Source organism: Chrysochloris asiatica, unplaced genomic scaffold (genome assembly GCF_000296735.1).
Source record: "Chrysochloris asiatica unplaced genomic scaffold, ChrAsi1.0 scaffold00103, whole genome shotgun sequence".
In the NCBI taxonomy this organism is placed as follows: domain Eukaryota; kingdom Metazoa; phylum Chordata; class Mammalia; order Afrosoricida; family Chrysochloridae; genus Chrysochloris; species Chrysochloris asiatica.
This window is the reverse complement of record NW_006408621.1, coordinates 3192517-3212261: the sequence shown is the minus strand read 5'-3', so window position 1 is coordinate 3212261 and position 19745 is coordinate 3192517. Positions and strand designations below refer to the sequence as shown.

Sequence of the window (19745 nt, the reverse complement as noted above, 5' to 3'; positions counted from 1 at the left end):
ACAACAACAACAACTACTACTACTTCAAGGAGGCAACTCTTCCTCAGTCATGTTCTGATGCCTTCCAACCTGAGTGGCCCTTCTTCTAGCACAATATTTGACAGTTTTCTGCTGCTATTCATAAGGTTTTCAGTGACCAATTATTCAGAAGTAGTCTGTCTCCTTTTCGTCTGGTCTGTCTTAGTCTAGAAGCTCTGCTGAAACTTGTCCACCATGGCAACCCTGCTGATATTTAAAATACTGGTGTGTAGCTTCCAGCATCACAGAAACACACAAGTCACCACAGGACAACAAACTGACAGACAAGTGATGGCATATACATTTTTAGTTTTAATGCTTTTCTAGAAAAGCTCATGAAACCCTGACATACAGTTTGACAGGTCCTGACAAGCCCTACTCCCTTTTGTGAAATTGCTAAGCATTGCTGAACATTTACAAACTCTACTCTTACTAGTGGTACCCTGGGGGACTGGGTCAGGAAGGAAAAGTTTACCTTGGCCTTGATTTGGCTCTTGGTAAAACCTTTGGGGGGTTCCAAGATGATTTTGAGAATTTGATTCTGAAGCACCATGGCCTTTGAATGGTTTGGAATCACCTGCTAGTCTAAGGATCTTCCATTCATGAAGTAACCCAAGGGCCAGAGGAAGTGTAGCCTGACATGAGCACTGTAGTTGTTGTAAAGTGTCGTCAATTCGGTTCTGACCCATAGAGACCCTGTACAGGGTTTCCGAGGAGCTTGAACCTGCCGACCATGTGGTTCAAACCAACTTTGTATCCAGCACATGAGCATTGTAGAGAACAGGGTAAATTTAAAAAGCTATGAGAAAAGTGACTGACTAGTTTGTTTCCCTCTTTCTTCCTCAAGCATTAGAAAAAAACTTTTTTTATTATTGTGAATTGAATGAAGATTTACAGAGCAGATCATCAGTTTAATATTCAAATAATCATACACTTTGTTCCATTTCAATGATTGCACACCCTCAATGGAATGTGAGTTATCCTACTTCCACCCTGTGATTCTTGTTTCCATTCAACTTTCTCTTCTACTCCTTCTGAATTGTATCCTTAGGCAAATGCTGCCCTTTTGATTTTGAATTGTTGATTATTCAATGGTGTCTTCCCTATATACCTATCTACTGCCTGGCTGAAAATTGATCCACGAGAGTGAGTTCAGTTCCAGACCTGAAGGCTTCCTCCAGTCTCTTTCTGACCAATAAACCTGGTCTTTTTTTTAAAAAGTAGATAGGAAGAATGGGATTCACATCTCAGTGTAGGATGTGTCTTAAACCTAATGAGTTTTGAGATATAAAAAGGGCTGAGTAGACACAGAGAGAAGCAAGCACAAATGGAGGAAAGATCAATGCCATGTGGAGATCTCTAAGGAACTGAGGAATGCTGGGGCCATAGAAACGGAGCCAGCAAAGGGAGGGCCTTCTCCTGGATCTGGCGTCCTGAATCCAGATTTCTAGTTTCATAAACTGTGAGAATTTTTTTTTTTTTTTTTTAAATCACCCACCTATGGTGTGGTGCGGTGCTGGAAGATAAGCACTGAACCACAAGGTCATTTTAAACTACAAGGTTGGTCGTTCAAATTCACCAGCTGCTCCTTGGAAACTTTATATAGGGGTGCTATGAGTCAGAACTGACTCAGTGGCACTTAATAACAATAACAAGAAACATTAGGGTAATATTGAGATGTACACATTTATATGATTCTATATTATGAATCTATATTATGTTTCTATAATATGAATATTATGAGAGGAGTCCTGGTGTCGTGCTGTGGGTTAATGTGTTAGACTACAAAGCTGGTTTCAACCACAAGATTGGCGGTTCAAGCTCACCAGCTGCTCCTCAGAAACCCTATTCAAGGTCACTATGGGTCAGAACTGACTCGATGGCACTTCACAACAACGTATTATGATGAGTAGGACAAATGCTGGACTGCTAACCAGAAGGTTGGTGATTCAAACCCACCAACTGTTCTTGGAAACTCTATACAGAGTTGCTACGAGTCAGAAGTGACTCAATGGCACTTACAACAACATCACTCTGAAGACTAAGAAAGACTGGAAATCAGCTCCCACTGGGTCACAACCTTGAAAACCCTATGAACCACTCTGTAATACATGGGATTACCATGAGTTGGAATCGAGTTGATGACGGTGGTTTTTGGGTGTATGAAATATCAGAGCAGTCCATTAGCAAGGCCCACATCATTAAGTTTAGGGGAAGGACAGGCATGAAAAAGGTGGACTTCCATCTATATAGACTATGGCCTCATCTACCCTAAGACCCAAACAATCAGATGGTGCCCAGCTGACCATTTTAATCAAGGCCACAATAGATGGACCCTGGGAGAAGAGGAGAAAAATGTAGAACAGAGCCTCATATTCCTAAAAGCAAACAACTCAGGCCCAAACAAACAAGCAAACAAATAAACAAAATAGGCCTACTGGATTGGTGAAGACTGGATTGGTGGAGACTGGAGAACACCCAAGATGATTGCCTTGAGATCCTCTTAAAATCTAGAACCCAAACTAACCCCCCCTCTCCCCGAGGTCACTTTGTAGTTCAGTAACACATTGGCTCAAAAAATAATGAATATCACCCTTAAGTCTTTCTCCCTTAAAAAAAAAAAAGAATCACTTCTATGAGAAACAATGGTCAATAATTCCTTTAAAACAAAGATTTTAGAGCAGAAGACTAGATGAACAATCAGAATGTTCATTCATTGTGAAGAATGTACCCAGTGTCACTGAACAACTTGTATGGACATTGTTGAAGTGTTGTCTAAACCTTCACTGAAAACACAATAAAATCGTACTAGAAAAAAAGAAAAGAAAAAGATGGGCTTCCAGTTCTGCAGTCACTGGGGTGGGTCCAAGGCAACTCATCCAGATAGCTCTAAGAAACCAGGTAAGGGTATAGAATCCAAGCCCAAGAAGGAGTAACAGAAAAGAAGTTGCTCTTAAAAACAGGACGGTAACTTGCTAGAATAAAGGGAAAAGGACCATCCAGGTATCCTAAATTCTGTAAAGGCACTGGCAACCCAGAAGTTCCCAATGTGTAGCGTCTGATAGTGTTGGCACTATGGGTTAATGTACTAGACTGCAAAGTCAGTTTAAACTGCAAGGTTGGTGGTTCAAGCTCACTAGTCACCCCTTGGAAACCCTCTACAGGGTCGCTATGGATCAGAACCAACTCGATGGCACTTAACAACATAAGTAGTTAGAACAAGGAAAGTAGGGGTCTCAAATCACTCTGTCTCAGCAGAAAACAAGCCAACCTCAGCAATGAGAAAGTTCCTAGAAGAGAGTTGGAGGAGAGAGGAGTCAGTTGTAAGGGGAAATAAAGTGATACACCTGCAAAAAACAAGCTTCAAAAGTCTCAAGGAAGCCATATGTGGGTAAATCCACAGGATTGGCTACTTGGACATTCGAACCAGAAGTACAGACCACTCTCCTCCCATGATAGAAGGATATATAAAGGAAAAGCCAAATTCTACTTGGGGCACCACCTTCTCTTCTTTTGCAAGGTGAATGCCAGTACTTATTTCTCTGTAATAACGTCTGTGCTTAATAAACCTATCTTTCATCTACCTAAGCCTCATGTCTTTCTAAGCTCTTTTGTGTGGGGTAAGTGTGTTGTTGTTGTTGTTGGTAAGTGCTGTCGAGTCGGTTTTGACCCATAGCAACCCTGTATACAGTTTTCAAGGAGAGGCTGCTAAGCTTGAACCTCCAACTTTGAGGTTCAAACAACTTTGCAGTCTGGGCGCATTAACCCACAGTGCCACACACCAGGATTCCCTTCCCAATTTTTTGTAGGGACAGCAGCACCTTTCCAGGGACAACACTTCAATTGTGACAATGGTGCTGAGTGGTGAGGAGACTATTGTAGGAGAGGAAGGATCAGAAGGAGGAGGGGGCCCAGGTACATGATGGCCCTAGAGAGCACACACTCCAGATTCTAGAATCTTTTACATGGGCTAAAAGCAGTGGCTCAGGATCAGCAGAAACAGTGTCTCCGAGCTGGAAGTTTGAAGCAGTCTTGACAAAGGGCCAGGGCACACTGTAAGTGAAAGCTTTTGATTGATCTGCTTGGAATTTTATCGCATTTACTTCAAATGGTCAGCAGTATGTCTGCAGGTTGGGAAATGGACAAGAAGAGCAGAAAATATGACCCAGGGCAAATAAATAGTACTGGTAGTGAACTAAACAGACAACAAATGAAGGCGAGAAATTGCCAGAGCTGCTTTCATCATGAGGTGATCAAGTGATCTCCGATGAAGAAATGGGAGAGTGAGTAGGATTCGGATTCAAAGAAGAGCGTGTCATTCTTTTCCCCCCTTTGAGGAGTTTCAAAATATCTTTATTCACAAATCACTACAATGTCATCTATACAACAGAGTAGATTTGTGAAGTATATGGTGGTGGTGGTGATGTGACATGGAGTTGGAACCGACTCATAGTGACCCTGTACAGGGTTTCCGAGGCTGTAAATCTTTATGGACACAGAAAGCCTCATCTTTCTCCCGTGGAACAGCTGGTAGTTTCGAACTGCTGACCTTAAGGTTCGCAGCCCAATTCGTAACCACTACACTACCAGAGCTCCTTGAAGTATATAGTTATAAGGAAATAATTGTTTTGTGTATCAGATATCCTGCTTCCTACAATAATAACGTAATAGACCAAACGCTAGTCTTAGAATGGACCAATTTTAGGTTACTCCTAGAATGTCTGAGCTAGGTGTGGTTTCTTGGTGCTGCTCTCTGTGATCTAAAGCTTAAGAGAAAGATATTTTCTGGGAGTCAGCAATTGGAACCAGATCTCCCCAAGGTTGAGGAAAAGTAGACTAGAGGTATATATCTACATACACCCCTTCATATCTCAATGCCCATGAATTTATGATGCTTTTCAGGATAAGAGGGGAAGAACAGGGGAAGCAGTCCCTAAAGCAATATATACATTTCTAAAATTTCCATGTTAAGGACTAATGTGTAAAAGACAAGTGATGGACAGAAGGGATCCAGTCAGTCACAGATTGAAATTCCTGTGCAATATCATCAAGGGACTGCTGGTTTCATAAAACCATATACACCTTGTTGTTGTAGGTGCCAGTGAGTCAATACTGACCCATAGCGACCTCATGCACAGCAGAATGAAACACTGCCTGATCCTGGGCCAAACTCACTACTATTGCCATGCTTGAGTCCACCGATGCTGCCACTTGGCCAATCCAAATCATTGGGGGGTCTTCCTCTTCTTCTCTGACCCTCTACCTTACCAAACATGATATCCTTCTCCAGTGACTGGTCCCTGCTGACAATATGTCCAAAGTATGAGAGACGAAGGTTGGCCATCCTGGCCTCTAAGGAGCACTCTGGGTGCACTTCTTCCAAAACGGATCTATTGGTTCTTTTGGGAGCGCATGGCACTTTCAATATTCTCCTCAAACACCATTAACTCAAAGGCATCAATTCTTCTACATACACCTTACTTACCTCTAATTTTTAAAAGAATTCATTCCGTTGCTGAGAATACAAGCGAGCAATGGAGAAAGTGGTGCGTATGCAGTACTGGCTGGTGCTAAGGATTTCAAGGCTTGCATGAGGTTTGGGCTGGAGAAACTTATTAGGCATCTAAGGGCTTCTCATCAGGTATCTAAGGGCTGCTTGTACCGAAGTCACTTTTGAACTTGGTCTCAAGCTCATATTGTGCAAATTTAGTCTTGGTTGAGGGTAGTCTCCTAACGTTTCTTGAGTCACTTTTAGGACTTTTACTTTTTCAAGTTGGTTTTCATGAATGATCCTTAAATCCATATCTGTATTGAGTGCCACAGGCATTCTCCTCACCATCTCTGAAGCTGTCACATTTTTTAATGCTTTCTGAAGAATTTTTGTAAATGAACGTTTGAAGTGGTCCACATCAAAAGGTTCAGGGTCTCCACCTGTTTTTTTACCCATCTTAAAAACATCCCAAAGTTTCTGGTGCCGATGAACTTGATTATAACTGATGTCTAAAAGGGCCACATCATTGAGATTTGCACACACTTCTCCTCACAGAGTAGAACCAAGTTGTACGTAAGGGGTTGCTTTCTCTGCCGGAAGTTTACGGTCTGCAGTTGATGTTCAGACAAAAAGTTCCATGTCACTGTAGATTGCAGGGACCTAGGACATAGCTGGTTGATCTTGGTACAAAAGTCTAACATGAACTCCAGGGGACGAAGTGGACAGAACTTTGGTGCTGGAACAGAATACTGTTTATATTGATGGTGGCTGCAGAAACAATGGGAGAAGAGGTGCACGAGCTGGATATGGAGTTTACTGGGGACCTAACTACCTACTAAATGTGAGAGGGTTTCTGCAAGACAGACAAACCAAACGGCAGAACTGAGGGCAGCCCACAAAGCAAGTGAAGAAGCAAAGAGCCAAAATATTGATAAGCTCACCATTAAAACTGATAACAAGTTTGTCATTAAAGGCATGACAGAATGGGTTAGTAACTGGAAACAAAATGGATGGACAACAGCTACTGGAAGAGATGTTGTCAACAGAAATGATTTGAGAAGATTAATCAAGCGTCCCAAGGCATAGATATTCAGTGGAGGGATGTTCCTGACCATCAATACATTGAAGGCAATGAAGAAGCTGATAGACTGGCCACACAAGGAGCTAGAAAAGAAGACTTGGTTTTCATTGCTGCCTTCTCTCTTGCAGGTAAAATTTTGCTGTGGCAACTTCCAGAGTTTTCTTTCCTTTTTCTCATTGGCATATCCTTATAAAACTGGTTTCTTTATTTTATTCTTTACCTTTTTCTACCATTAATAATAGCCTCTTTGTTAATCAATAAAAACTTGGGATGTTCTGCTTAAAAAAAAAATGTCCCATGTCTTTAGGATTATCATCATTTCTGTCATCGGGATTTTCAAGATGATTTTCTAGATAAACTCAGCAAGAGTCTCATCCATCTATCTGGTACTGCAGTTTTTCTGCCCCACGCCGGAACATGACAATCTTCAACTGTCCTAAAGGTCTTGAGGCCAAATCTGTTGTGGCTTCCTTAGCAACAAGGAAGGGCAGTCATCTTTGGGAGCATGACCGGGGTTGTGTGCCTTGTAACATGCAGCAGTTGGCAAAAAGTTATCTCAGAGGCCTGGGATCTGGTTTCTTCGAGGCTCCCTCCACTCTGTGGGGTCCGATCCCAAACCTCCTGGGTTGTCCTACCAGCCCGTATCTCCAGACATCTCGGTCTTCAGCAGCTGTTGCCACTGGCTGTGCCTTTCGAGTGTGTCATTTTAAAAAATGATTTTTATTGTTGTAAAAATAAAGATCACAGACGTTCGGAAGGGTTAGGAAAGAAGAAGGGATGGAAACCGAAAGCACAGGAGGAGGGGGGGTGAGTGACGTTACATTACTGTAATAAATGAGAAGAGACAAATGTGTATGAATTGTTGAATTAAAATCTGATGAGCTGCTCTGTAACCCTTCATCAATTCACAATAAAAAGCAGGGCACATAGCATTTGCCAATACAACATGTTCCACTCGCACACTTTAGTGACACACATTACATCAATAATGTTGTACAACCATCACCAGGATCTGTTACCAAATTTTCCATCACCATAAAAAAACAGAAAACTTGCTTCTTTTTAGCAGATAGAGGGGTATGTGAAAGTCCTTAGTGATTGGTGGTGGCTGTGTGCCATCGAGTTGCTTCTGACTCACAGTGACCCTGTATAGGGTTTCCGAAACTGTAAATCTTCAAGGAGCAAAAAGTCTCATCTTATGACCAAATTTCCTGTTTTCTTAAAAGACTTCAGTTGCAATGTAGTCTGGCTGTTTTTCATGTTTTCCCCATGAACATATCTCAGAAGCCACCAGAGGGAGCCTTTACACACAGACTTTTCATAGACAGATTCCCTTGGGGATGAATGCGCCCTACATTATACAAATAAATGCCTCCCTGAGTTCCTCTTCACACACTGAGCCTCTAATCTTGACAGTTACCAGAGCAGCAGGCATGGAAATATTGGGGCAATTATACCACTGGGAACATTAAGACTGCTTTTTAAAACCATCGTACTAAGGAACAGATGCTTTAAAAAATGTAAAAACAAGATTGTGATGACAGCAGATAGCAATCTGAATCTGAATGTGGAATCAGAGTCATCTCATGGGTTTCTCCGTATCTTATTCCTGAGGAGGAAGCTTTGCAGACCCCATGGCAAGGGCTGTGTGCTGCACACTAGAGACTGGGTAGCACACATGATTAAGCACTGGGCTGTAACTGAGAGATTGGCAGTTTGAACTATCCAGGTATGCCTTGAAAGAAAGGTCTGACCACTGAAAATCCTATAGAGTGCAGTTCTACTCTGAAACACATGGGGTGACCATGACTTGGAATCAACTGGACAGGCAACTAACCCGTTTAGGCTCCTTGGACTGAGGGGCCATTCTGTTTTTCACATTAAAGAAAAATGTCAATTTCAGACTACACAAGAAATCCTAACTTTAAAGGGTCCGTTGCCAGATTTTCTTTTCAATCTTCTCAAAATAACTTTGAATGAAAACCTTTGGAAGAACAAAAATGACTCACGGCTTTCTTCTCTATCAGCCTCCAACGGAGTGACCCACTGGCTCCGAAGTATCTTGCCAGGAGGGAAGTATTTTGAAGTTGGACTTTATCTGTTTGTTATTGAGCCGGTGTCATGGAGACTAGCTGAAGGCATGCAATTAGAAAGAAAAACACCTCTAGGATTTATTAATATTAGTCTTTAATAGCTTTTGGATATTTTTGTTGGAAAGCTTGTGTAAAGAGAAAATACATGAGTAAATGCAAAAGCATACAATGAAAATGCTAGCACTTATGATACATTTTGAGGTTTCAGAATTAGGTAATAAAGGACAAATGTGTGGATCTCTAAGGAATTATGTAGGTTATTTCACAAAACACTATGTGGAATAAGTTTAATAGATACAAAATAAGGAATTTCATTTTTTGTTTTTTTTTAAATTACAAGAGAAACACATAATTTTGTAGGGTGTTTTTAAGTTTTTGAGCCAAACAGCTGTTGCTGGCAATGATAATGTCTAAGAACCATCTGCAAGTCTATCCTAAAGGACACTAAAAGAAATGAAAGGATCATTCCAGTTTATTATTTGGAAAGACACATTTTAAACTTTTCAGATTAGTTCTTTGGAAGCTTCAGGGGGAAAAAAAAAACATAGCTTTGTCTTACTCTAAAGGGTTTTCAGGTGGCACAAATGGTTTGCATTCATTACCAACCTAAAGTAGCAGGGGTCCTGGTGTGGCACTGTAGGATAAACACTGCACTGCTAACCACAAGGCTGGTGGTTCAAACCCACCAGAATTTCTTTGGGAACACTACACAGGGTTGCTGCGAGTCAGAACTGACTGGACAGCACTTAACAACAGCAATTAACTTTGAGAAAGATTGATGCTTCAAACCCACTCAATGTCCTGCTTCATCTGCTTCTGTAAAGGTCTGGTTACCTGCTTCTGTAAAGATTATTGTTGTTAAGTGCTGTGGAGTTGGTTCTGATTCACAGCGATCCTGTATAGGGTTTCTAGGAAGTGGCAGGTGAGCTTGAACCTTGTTGTTCAAACTGACTTTGCAATCTAACGCATTAACCCACAGCGCCACGCCAGGACTCTGCAAAGGAGAAAACCCTTTAGAATAGACATCTGAATATTCCACTGAAAGATCTTTTTGATCCAGGGAGTGGAGGAATCTCAGGTTGAAACATTGCCTGCCTGGGCAAGGCCACCCAGGAATCTCTCCATTGGATCCTTCCATGCTGTCAAGATGAGAGGCTGCACTCAAGAGTACTGGTGTGGTGATGCAGGATAAGCACCGGACTGCTAACCACAAGGTACTGATTTGATGGTACTTAACAACAATTGTTTTCCACCTATGGATCACAGCAAATTATGGATAACATGTGAAGAATGAGTACTCCAGAACATTTAATTGTACTCAAGAGGACATGCGCATAGACCAACTGTACATGGACTAAGAGGCAGTCATTAGAACAGAAGAGGGAACACTGAATGGTTCAATATGAAATCTGCCTATAGCTGGCTCAAGTCCAAAGAATGAAGACTGACTGCTTATAGCAGAGCTTATCATGGAGGTAATTATGTTGCATCAGATCTCATCATGGGACATTGCTGAACCGCTGAGAATCCTACCCTACTCAAGTTGACACACTCACACATTATTGTTATTACTGTTTTTGCAGGATTGTGTATGTAGTAGTAATTACAGTTGTTGCCTTTGACTCTCATGCTCCTCCCAGAGACTTCCTTTACCTTGATCAGTTTGTGCTGACCTCCCTCTTATTATATATTCTCTTTCCCTTCACCAAATTGATACTTGGCTACCCTGTAGTTACATGGATCTTGGGTGAAAGCAGAGAATGCCAGAAAGATGTGTACCTGTGCTTTACTGACTATGCAAAGACTTTAAACTGTATGGATTATGGTAAACTATGGACAACACTGTGAAAAACGAGCATCCTGGAACAAATAATTGTGTTCATGAGGAACCTGTAGATAGACCAAGAAGCAGTTGTTTGAACAGAACAAGAGGACACTGAGTGGTTTAAAATCAGGAAAAGTGTGCACCAGGCTTTTTTTTTTTTTAAATCATACTTTTCAGTCTGTATGCTGAGAAAATACTCTGAGAAACTGAATTATATAAGAAGAACATTCCATGACATTCATTAACAACCTATGTTAATGATATTCATTAACAACCTATGATATGCAGATGATACAGGCTTGCATATTGAAAGCGAAGAGGACTTAAAATACTAATTAAAATCAAAGACCACAACCTTTGGTATGGGTTGCACCTCAATGTAAAGAAAACAAAAATCCCCACCACTGGAACAATAAATAACATTATGATGGATGGAGGGAAATAAAAAGAAAGAAAACTCTTTAGAGCAGTTCTACTCTGTAACACACAGTGTTGCCATTAATCAGAACGGAATTGATGGCAACTGGTTTGAGTGGTTTTTTGCTTTGTTTTGTTTTGTTTTAATATATCCCCTATCAACCAGTATTATACCAGGGTGAGTCAAAATTTACCTGCACTCTGGTTGTAGAATTGATTTTAGCTAACTTTTAGAAAAGACAAATATATCATTTTTTTAAACATGATCTCCTTGTTTTTCAATACACTTTGTTCGCGTGTTAACAAGCTTTTGTATTTCCTTATTAAAAATGTTTTAGGCTGAGCTGTAAGTCATGAATGCACTGCTATCTTCACTTTTCATCAGAGGTGAATCTTCATTCTCGAGCGGCTGCTTTCAGGGGACCAAACAGGTGAGAAAGTCCCATGGAGCAAATTCAGGATGTAACACCTCAAATTGAAGCTTTTGCAGTGTTAACAGTATGGGCAGAGATATGTGGAAGTGCATCATTATGCAAGACCACAATGGCCTTGGATAGCAGTCCTATGGGTTAATCTGAAGTTTAGGCTTCAGCTCTTCAGTAAGCATCTCACTGCAACAAGCACTGTTGATTGTTGAACACTTTTCCAGATAATATTCCAATATTGGCCCTTGAGAATCTCAGAAAACTGTAAGCATCAGCTGATGACTGACTTTTTTTGTTTGTTTTGTTTTCCTTATTTGGTTCTATTTTACTTATTCTTTTTTTTTTTTTATTGTGAACTGAGTGATAGTTTACATGGGAGAACATCAGCTTTACATTCATCCTATCATATTTCGTTTCATTGCAATGATTACAATCCCCTCCATGCATCATCATTCCACAGTATTTGCTTCCATTCCCTTTGTTTCTTTTTCTTTTGGATGTACACCATAGCACTGAGGAATATGTAATCATTCAAACAACCAAAGGGTACACCCTACAGGCCTGCCCCCTGGCCATCAGCACACAGCCTCTCTTCCTCCCTGAGTCTAGAGTCCCCAGCTGCTCCATCTTTCCACATCATCATCTCTGCCTCCATCTCTGGTGTCACTGTTTCTCTGGATATAGTCCTGCACTCCTCTCTTCTATCTTGATGGTCCCAGGGTCCTCTGCTCCTAGACTGCAAGATAAACCACTCTCCTCCTTTTGTTACAAAACATCTAACTTTACATTTACAACATTCACAATTAGTTCTGATAGCAATTATTCACTATTGAACAAGAGTCTTGTCCTTTCACCAGCCCCATCCAGACATGTTGGAAACCACTCAGTGGAGATTCTACCTTCCCCTGCACTCTCTGGAACTAGGCTCCCTTTTGAAAGCTTGTAAGCCAGTCACTTCATGCCTTTGTAGTTCCCCCATTTTGGGTAGCTAAAGTCTAAGTTGCCCATTCCTGTCAATCCTGTGTACTGAGAGGGTGGGAATGATCCTTGTTGTAAAGATTTGTTTCCTCTTTTGAGTGACTACATCCATAAGTATAGGTCAAGTTCATCAAATTGTAGTGGATTACTCTTTTTTTCCTCTTCTTCCTGCCTCTAGTCAAGTTCTGATCATTCAGTCATTGAAGCCAGGTCAAATGGATACTATCTGCAAGTATGGTTGTTCTTGTGCATCTCTCCTCACTTCGTATCAGCTGGACGCTTCACTGTCTGCTCTAGTCCTCTGTGGCCATGTCCCTGCCCCTGGACCCAGGAGTCCCCAGGTCTCACCATATTGCTGGCCAACCAGGTCTCAATCTATGTTGACAGGAGTCTGCTGAATGTGGACGGACTTAGCTCACAATGTCATTGCTGTTTTTCCCCCACTTCCCCTATCAGTAGACCAACGTGGTCACCAGCAAGACCACATGCCTGCTCGTGTATTCCCCTTAAGTCTCAGTTGTGGAAGGGGTCACACAATCTTTTTGAAACCCAAGTCCGTTGTGGATTATTTCATAGGCATAGAATCATGGCTGATCTGAAATGATTTACCACATAATCCACGGTCACTCGTTTATTCGACAGAATCATTTCACATGCATGCTCAATATTGTCATCAGCCGTTAATGTGGAAGGTCGTTTTAATATAACCTGAGTGTGGATAATTTTTGATTCACCTTCATACTTCTGGTAGTTGGAATGATAATTTGTATGTACATCTTTAAAATGGAACTGCAGGTATCACACTTTAGTAATCATAGATAATTCTTTAGGTTACTTTGCCTGAGCCATTGATAAGGGAGCAACTGGGTGAAAATACAGTTTAATCTAGGGTTGTAGACTTAAACACAAGTACACACACAGAAGCCCAATTAAATTGGGTGACCATATAACCTGCTGTAATTATTCATGGTGCCTTTCTTACTCTCAAAGACGTGCCTCAATTTGAATGATAAATGGTCATTTAAAGGCAGCCCCTAAGCACTCAGGAGATGGAAGAATAAGCACTGTAACGGTGAGCACTAAGGGGATATTTTGTCTTCATGTTCAGGGACACCGCTGATGTGGCTTAAGGGGTGCAGGATAGTTCTCCGCTCTTCAGCCTCTCTGGAATTCTATTTCACACTCAAATGGCTCCAGGGCAAAGGAAAATATGGTGGACACTATAACACAGTAAACCCCACAAAAGACGGAACCTGTGTAAGGTGGAAACCTGTCAGTGAAGGAAAATGCCAATATGTTTTCCTAAAATGATGACTTCAGTCAAATAACACTAGCAAGACGTGGAGCACCCTGAGTATAAGGAAGTGGAAGTGCATATGGGAAAGTTGTAAATACACAAGGTCAAGGTGAACGTTTGAGGTTTCCTTGTCTTCCACTTTCCATTGCTGCATTGTGACTGTGAGACCCCATTGTGCATGGCTACCATTCTCTGAGCATGTCTATTATTTACATTTTTGCCTATTTTTTTTTTGGTCTGTAAAATTTTTCTAGGGGAGAACAATATCTGTAAACTTGCAAGAAGATATGAAATACTAACATATTCTTTTATTTTCATGGAAATCTAGTCAAGCACACGTTTTTCCTTGTCTTGAGAGATTTTTACTATTCTCCCTATCTTTAATATTAAACTTTTGCTTTAGCTGTTTGTAGTTTTTATACATTTTATTGTTGTTTTTGTTAAGTGCCGTCGAGTCAATTCCGACCCGTAGCGACCCTGTATAGGGTTTCCAAGGAGTGTCTGGTGAGCTTGAATCACTGAGCATGTGATTCAAATGACTTTGCAGTCCAGCACATTAACCCACAGTGCCATATCAGGACTCCATACATTTTATTACAGCTTTCAAAATCCACTCATTAATTTCCTTGAAATCCTTTCCTTCAAAATTTCTTGTTTGGCCCCCAAAAATAGCACAACATTTCTTCATTTAACACATTGAATGTGTGTACAATGGCAAAAAAAATTCTGACTTATTAAACATTTTACAGAAGCGTGTTAACGTGATCATATAGTGACGCTCTTCTGTGAGTTGTGTCAGTACCCATCTCACACAATCTCTTTGAAACTCAAATCTATTGTGGACTTAATTTTGCTTGAGATACACATACTTTCAAGAAGAATGTAAATTCTTTAATTTTTATAAGAACTTATTTCCTCTAAAAAAGCTTATTCCTTTACAGTCACGGAATAAGAGGAGAGTGAGAAATTTGTCTCTGAAAGAAACGTTTGGCAGTGTCCAAAAGATAGCAAAAGCAAAAAAGATGATTGAGGAAGTTGTAATTAAGTGCAAGTGCTGCAAAATGCAAATTTTCTTAATTATGAAAGAAAAGAATAGACTAATTTAAATACACATGAGTAGCCCCAATGTAAACATCAAGAGAGGAAGGGATGGAAATTGTGCAGTAATCAACTAATCTGTTTTTGAGTGGGTTCTTTAAACCTCTGCCAAAAATGTTCCCATTTTAGGATTTATCTTGCAAGCAAAGAGCAACGAAGTGAAGACATGTTTAAAAGTTGAAGGATTCTTTTTGTTTAATAGGTGCATTCAGAGCTTCAAACAAACAAACCAAAGTCAAAATCACAGAATCTCTTGCAATGTAGCTTGTGGCAAGTCATACAAGGTACATAGTAGGGATGTTCAAAACTGGTTCCAAAATTAGAAAAGCTCCTAAGTGATTAAACAATGAATTGCAAATACTGAAGAAAATGCTCTATTTTCCAAGGCAATGATGAATTTGTTGTTGTTGCTAAGTGCCATCGAGTCAGTTTCAACCATAGTGACCCTGTATGGGATTTCTGAGGAGTGGCTGGTGAGCTTGAACTGCCGACCTTGCAGTTCAAACCGACTTTGTAGTCCAGGCATTAACCCAAATAGGATTCTGAAAAATACGTGGGTGGGAGAGGGGTCCTCATGGAGTTGGTTTTTGAAAGGGCAACTTATTGTCCTCTTGATCACATTTGTGGGTGGGACATTTGAGTAACCATAAATAATTGGGAAGACTGAGAAACTATGTTGGCTCAAAACTATTGAAATTAATAAATTTTCAGTTGAATGGAGGATGAGAGCAAAGAGTTTTAAAATGAACTCAACCATAGAATGAAAAAAACTAAATCAAATTATTTTATTCACTATTTGCCATATGTCACTGCCGCTGTCCAATATTAAATTAAATCCCTCCCCCAAGCCCGACCCTACAACCTCTGGATAATGGCATTATCCAAAATATTAAAGTAAAATGACAGGAAGCTAACACTTCAAAAACCAATTGCCAACATTGAGATGTGCAAGATGGCATCTGGGGGAAAAAAATCAATGTCCTCAACGCAATTTCATTTCTTAAGCAATAAATCAAAACCATTAAGGAAACAATTGTAAGACAATTCTGTAAGCACTGTGGTTTCTCATTTGGCAGTGGTGGCAGTATGTAAAATGCAACAGTTATCGAACCTGATAACATCATACAGATTTAGGATGCAATACATGACATTTATAGTGGTGTTTCAGAAAATAGGATCAATGTCACATCTTACATTGATACTGCCAAAGAAATTGCCAAAGAAATGTACAATATAAATTTGCAAGAAATTGTGGACTTGCAATCTAAAAATGACAGCTATGAAAATGATGAGCCTGAGCCTTTAAGTCAAAGACAGTTTTGAGCTATGTAAAGGTTTACAAGGAATTTGGAAAAGTTAAAGGAGACCAAGAATTTTCTGATAAGGCTATGAACTTAGAACCTTGTTTCAATAATTTCACACACACACACAAAATCCCAAACAAAACAAACCCAACATAAAAGTTGATGCTAGATGTTTTTATTAAAAATAAGTTTGACCTATATCTTAGTTTGAATAGTATATGCACATATCTGTACATAATTTGGGTAAACATGCAAATCACAAAATGCCAAGGTAGAAAGTTCAAACTCACCAGCCACTCCTTGAAAATCCTATAGAGGATCACTAAGAATCGGAACCGACTCATGGCACTTAACAACAATGACAACAACATCAATTCAAAAACACAAGCTGGCTATTTACGAGGTAGGATTCTTAATATAGAATGATAGAAAAGGTTAAGACTGAACGCTGTCATTCACTCAGAACCCTCTAGATTCATCCATGTTGTGATTCATCATGTGGTTTTCTGTCCAGTGTTTATCCTACAGAGCCAGTGACTCGATGGCAGTGGGAATTACTGCCAGGGTGGGAATAGCTCATTGTTGATTTCATTTGTGTGTCTCTAATGGTTAATGATTATGAACATCTTTTCATGTATGAATATTTGTTGGCCACTTGAGTGCCTTCTTTGGTGAAGTATCTGTTTATATCTTTTGCCCATTTTAAATGGGATTGTTTGTATTTTTCTCCCACTAAATGGATTCTGACTCTTGGGTGAAGATCAACTGTTCATAGGTGAATGGCTTTGCTTCTGAGTATTCTATTTTGTTCCATTGGTCTATATGTCTGTTGTTGTACTAGTACCAGGTTGTTTTGACTACTGTGACTATATAAAAACCTACTATAGCAGGTTTTGAGATGAGGAAGTGTGTGCCCTCCTACTTATTTCTTTGTCAGTAGTGCTTTGCTTATCTGAGGTTTCTTTCCTTTCCGTATAAAGTTGGTGATTAGTTTTTCCATCTTCTTAAAGAATGTTGATGGAATCTGGATCAAGATTGCTTTGAGTAGTATTAACATTCTCATAATTTAAGTCTTTCTATTCATGGTGTGGCACTGTAGGATAAGTACTAGACTGCTAACCTCAAGGTTGGTGGTTCAAATTCACCAACTGCTCCTTGAAAACCCTATACAGGGTCTCTATCAGTCAGAATTGAATTGACGGGCACTTAACATCAACGACATCCATAAGCATGCTATGTTCTTCCATTGATGTAGGGCTCTTCTGGTTTCTTGCAGTAGTGTTCTGTACTTTTCTTTGTATAAGTCTTTTACATCCACGTGAGGAGTCTTCCTAAGTATTTCATTTTTCTGGTGTTATTGTAAATGGTATAATTTTCCTGATTTTCTTTTCAGTGTTCTTTTCTGTTAGTGTAGAGGAATTCGAGTGATTTTTGTATGTTTTTCTTGTACTCTGCCGCTTTGCTGAATCATTCTATTAGTTCCAGTAGCATTCTTATTGAGGTTAAGATTTTGTACGTACAAGGGGTTTTCAAAAAGTTGGTAGAAAATGGAATTAAATGATAACGCAATTTCCCCACAAATTCTTTGAAGCCCCATCAAATAAAATCATATAATCTGCAAACAGGGATAATTTTATTTCTTCCTTATCAATTTGGGCGATTTTTGTTTCCCTTTCATGCCTATTGCTGTGGGTAAGATTTCTTGTACAATATTGAATATGAGTGGTAATAAGGGACATCCTTGTCTGTTTTTATTCTTAAGGGGAATGCTTTCAGCCTCTTTTCATTGAAAATAATGTTGGCTGTTGGTTTCTGTATATGATCTTAATTTTGTTGAGGAATTTCCCTCTGTTAGTATTCTGCTGAAAGTTTATCACAAAAGAATGTTGGACCTTATCAAATGCTTTTTCTGCATTGATTGATACATTCATGTGGCTAATTCTCTTTGTTTTATTTATTTAAAAAAACTTCTTATTGTGATCTGTGTTAAAGTTTACAGAGCATTTTTTTTCCCCATTTAACAATTCATACACATTTTGTTTCATGCCAATGACTATAATGTTACAATCTAACAATATTCATGCCATATCTTCCCTGTGTTTACTGTTTCTATTTGTCTCTGGGCAAATGCTGTTCTTTTGATCTTAAATGGTTGACTGTTCTAAGGCATGTGTACCTCCCTGGTGTTATTGTTAACCAGGCCTGTCTATTTTTCGGCTGAAGGTTGGTCATGGGGGATAAAGGGGTGAGTTCAGTTCCAGGCTTGAAGAGTGACTACCACCACAGTCTCAGGAGTTCCACTAGTCTCTATAAGACCAATAAGCCTGGTATTTCTTAAGATTTTGAGTTTTGTTCAATAGTTTTCTTCTACTCTAGCTCACTGAAAGGTATGATCCCTTTTAGAGTGGGAGGCAGTGGTAGCTGGGTACCATCTAATTCTCCTGGTGTCAGGGTTGTGGAGACTGAGATTTGGGAGGCCCTGTGGTGCTGTGGGTTAATGCACTGGACAGCAAAGCTGGTTTAAACTGTAAGGTCGGTGGTTCAAGCTCACCAGCCACTCCTTGGAAACCCTACACAGGGTCGCTATGGGTTGGAACTGACTCGATGGCACTTAACAACAACAACAATTAGTACTTTGGACTAATTGTATCCATGCATCTTTGAATTTTTTCACTTTTCTTTGCTCCAGGCAGGAAAAGACCAAGATGGACCTTAGATGACCTCTTCCAAGCTTTTAAGACTCAAGTCTCTACTTACCAAAGTAGAATGTAGAACAGCGTCTTTGTGGATTGTATTGTCAGTTGACCCCGATGTTCCCTGAAACTGTGGTCCTGAGCCTTCAGGTCCTGTAACTTCTTTCCTTGAGATGTTTGGTTATGGCTAGGAAGTTTTCATCACTTTGCTCCTGTATGTTTCACTATATCAGTGGTGTATTTACAGCACATATATGCAAGAGGGGGCTTCAAAAAATTTGTGAAAAAATGGAATGAAAAGATCACGGAATTTTCCCATGAACTTTCTGAAGCCCTCCCCTATGTATGTAGAAGTAACCTCTGTCAAATATAAGCCTTCCCCTATGTATGTAGAAGTATCCTCTGTCAAATCTATGTGTTTTTGTGTTCAAATTATTTATCTATGTATCCAGTGGTAGGTTACTGTCTTTATTGTTACTGCAGGACTATGTATGAGACAGTATTTATCTTTGCTGTGCTGAACTCTTCTGGTGTTCCCAAAGTGTTCCTTTGCCTTGCTCATACTGTGTTGACCTCAATCTTACAAACTGCCTTCCCCTTCACCCAAGTTAATGTGTAGAAGCAACAACAACATTACAACTCTCTATTTAGTGATTTACCCATCTTTTCCCTCCCACTCCTCATAACCTGCTAAGGATGTTTCTTTCTGTGTATAAATCTTTTCTTACTTTTTAAAACTAGTGATGTGATGTTATAGTAAATAGTAGTAAACTTTCTGCTCCCGTAAAGATTTACAGCCTTGGAAACCCTGTATAGGGTCGCTATGGGTCGGAACTGACTCGATGGCACATAACAACAACAACAACAACAACAACAAGTGGTTCAATATTAGTAAAACTGAGCAGATCCCTTTACATTTTAGACTCCTTTTTCTCCTTCAATTACTACTTCATTCTCAAAATAATTATTGATTTAGGTTCACAAATATTAATCACCATAATGTTGTTGTTACATGCTGTGGAGTC

General features: G+C 39.8%; 1 protein-coding gene across 7 annotated transcripts in view; it reads right to left on the bottom strand.

Annotated features, from left to right (window-relative positions):
* The window catches only part of DLGAP1 (discs, large (Drosophila) homolog-associated protein 1), a 461019-nt gene that overhangs the window by 207352 nt on the left and 233922 nt on the right, over window positions 1-19745 (bottom strand). The window lies entirely within an intron of this gene.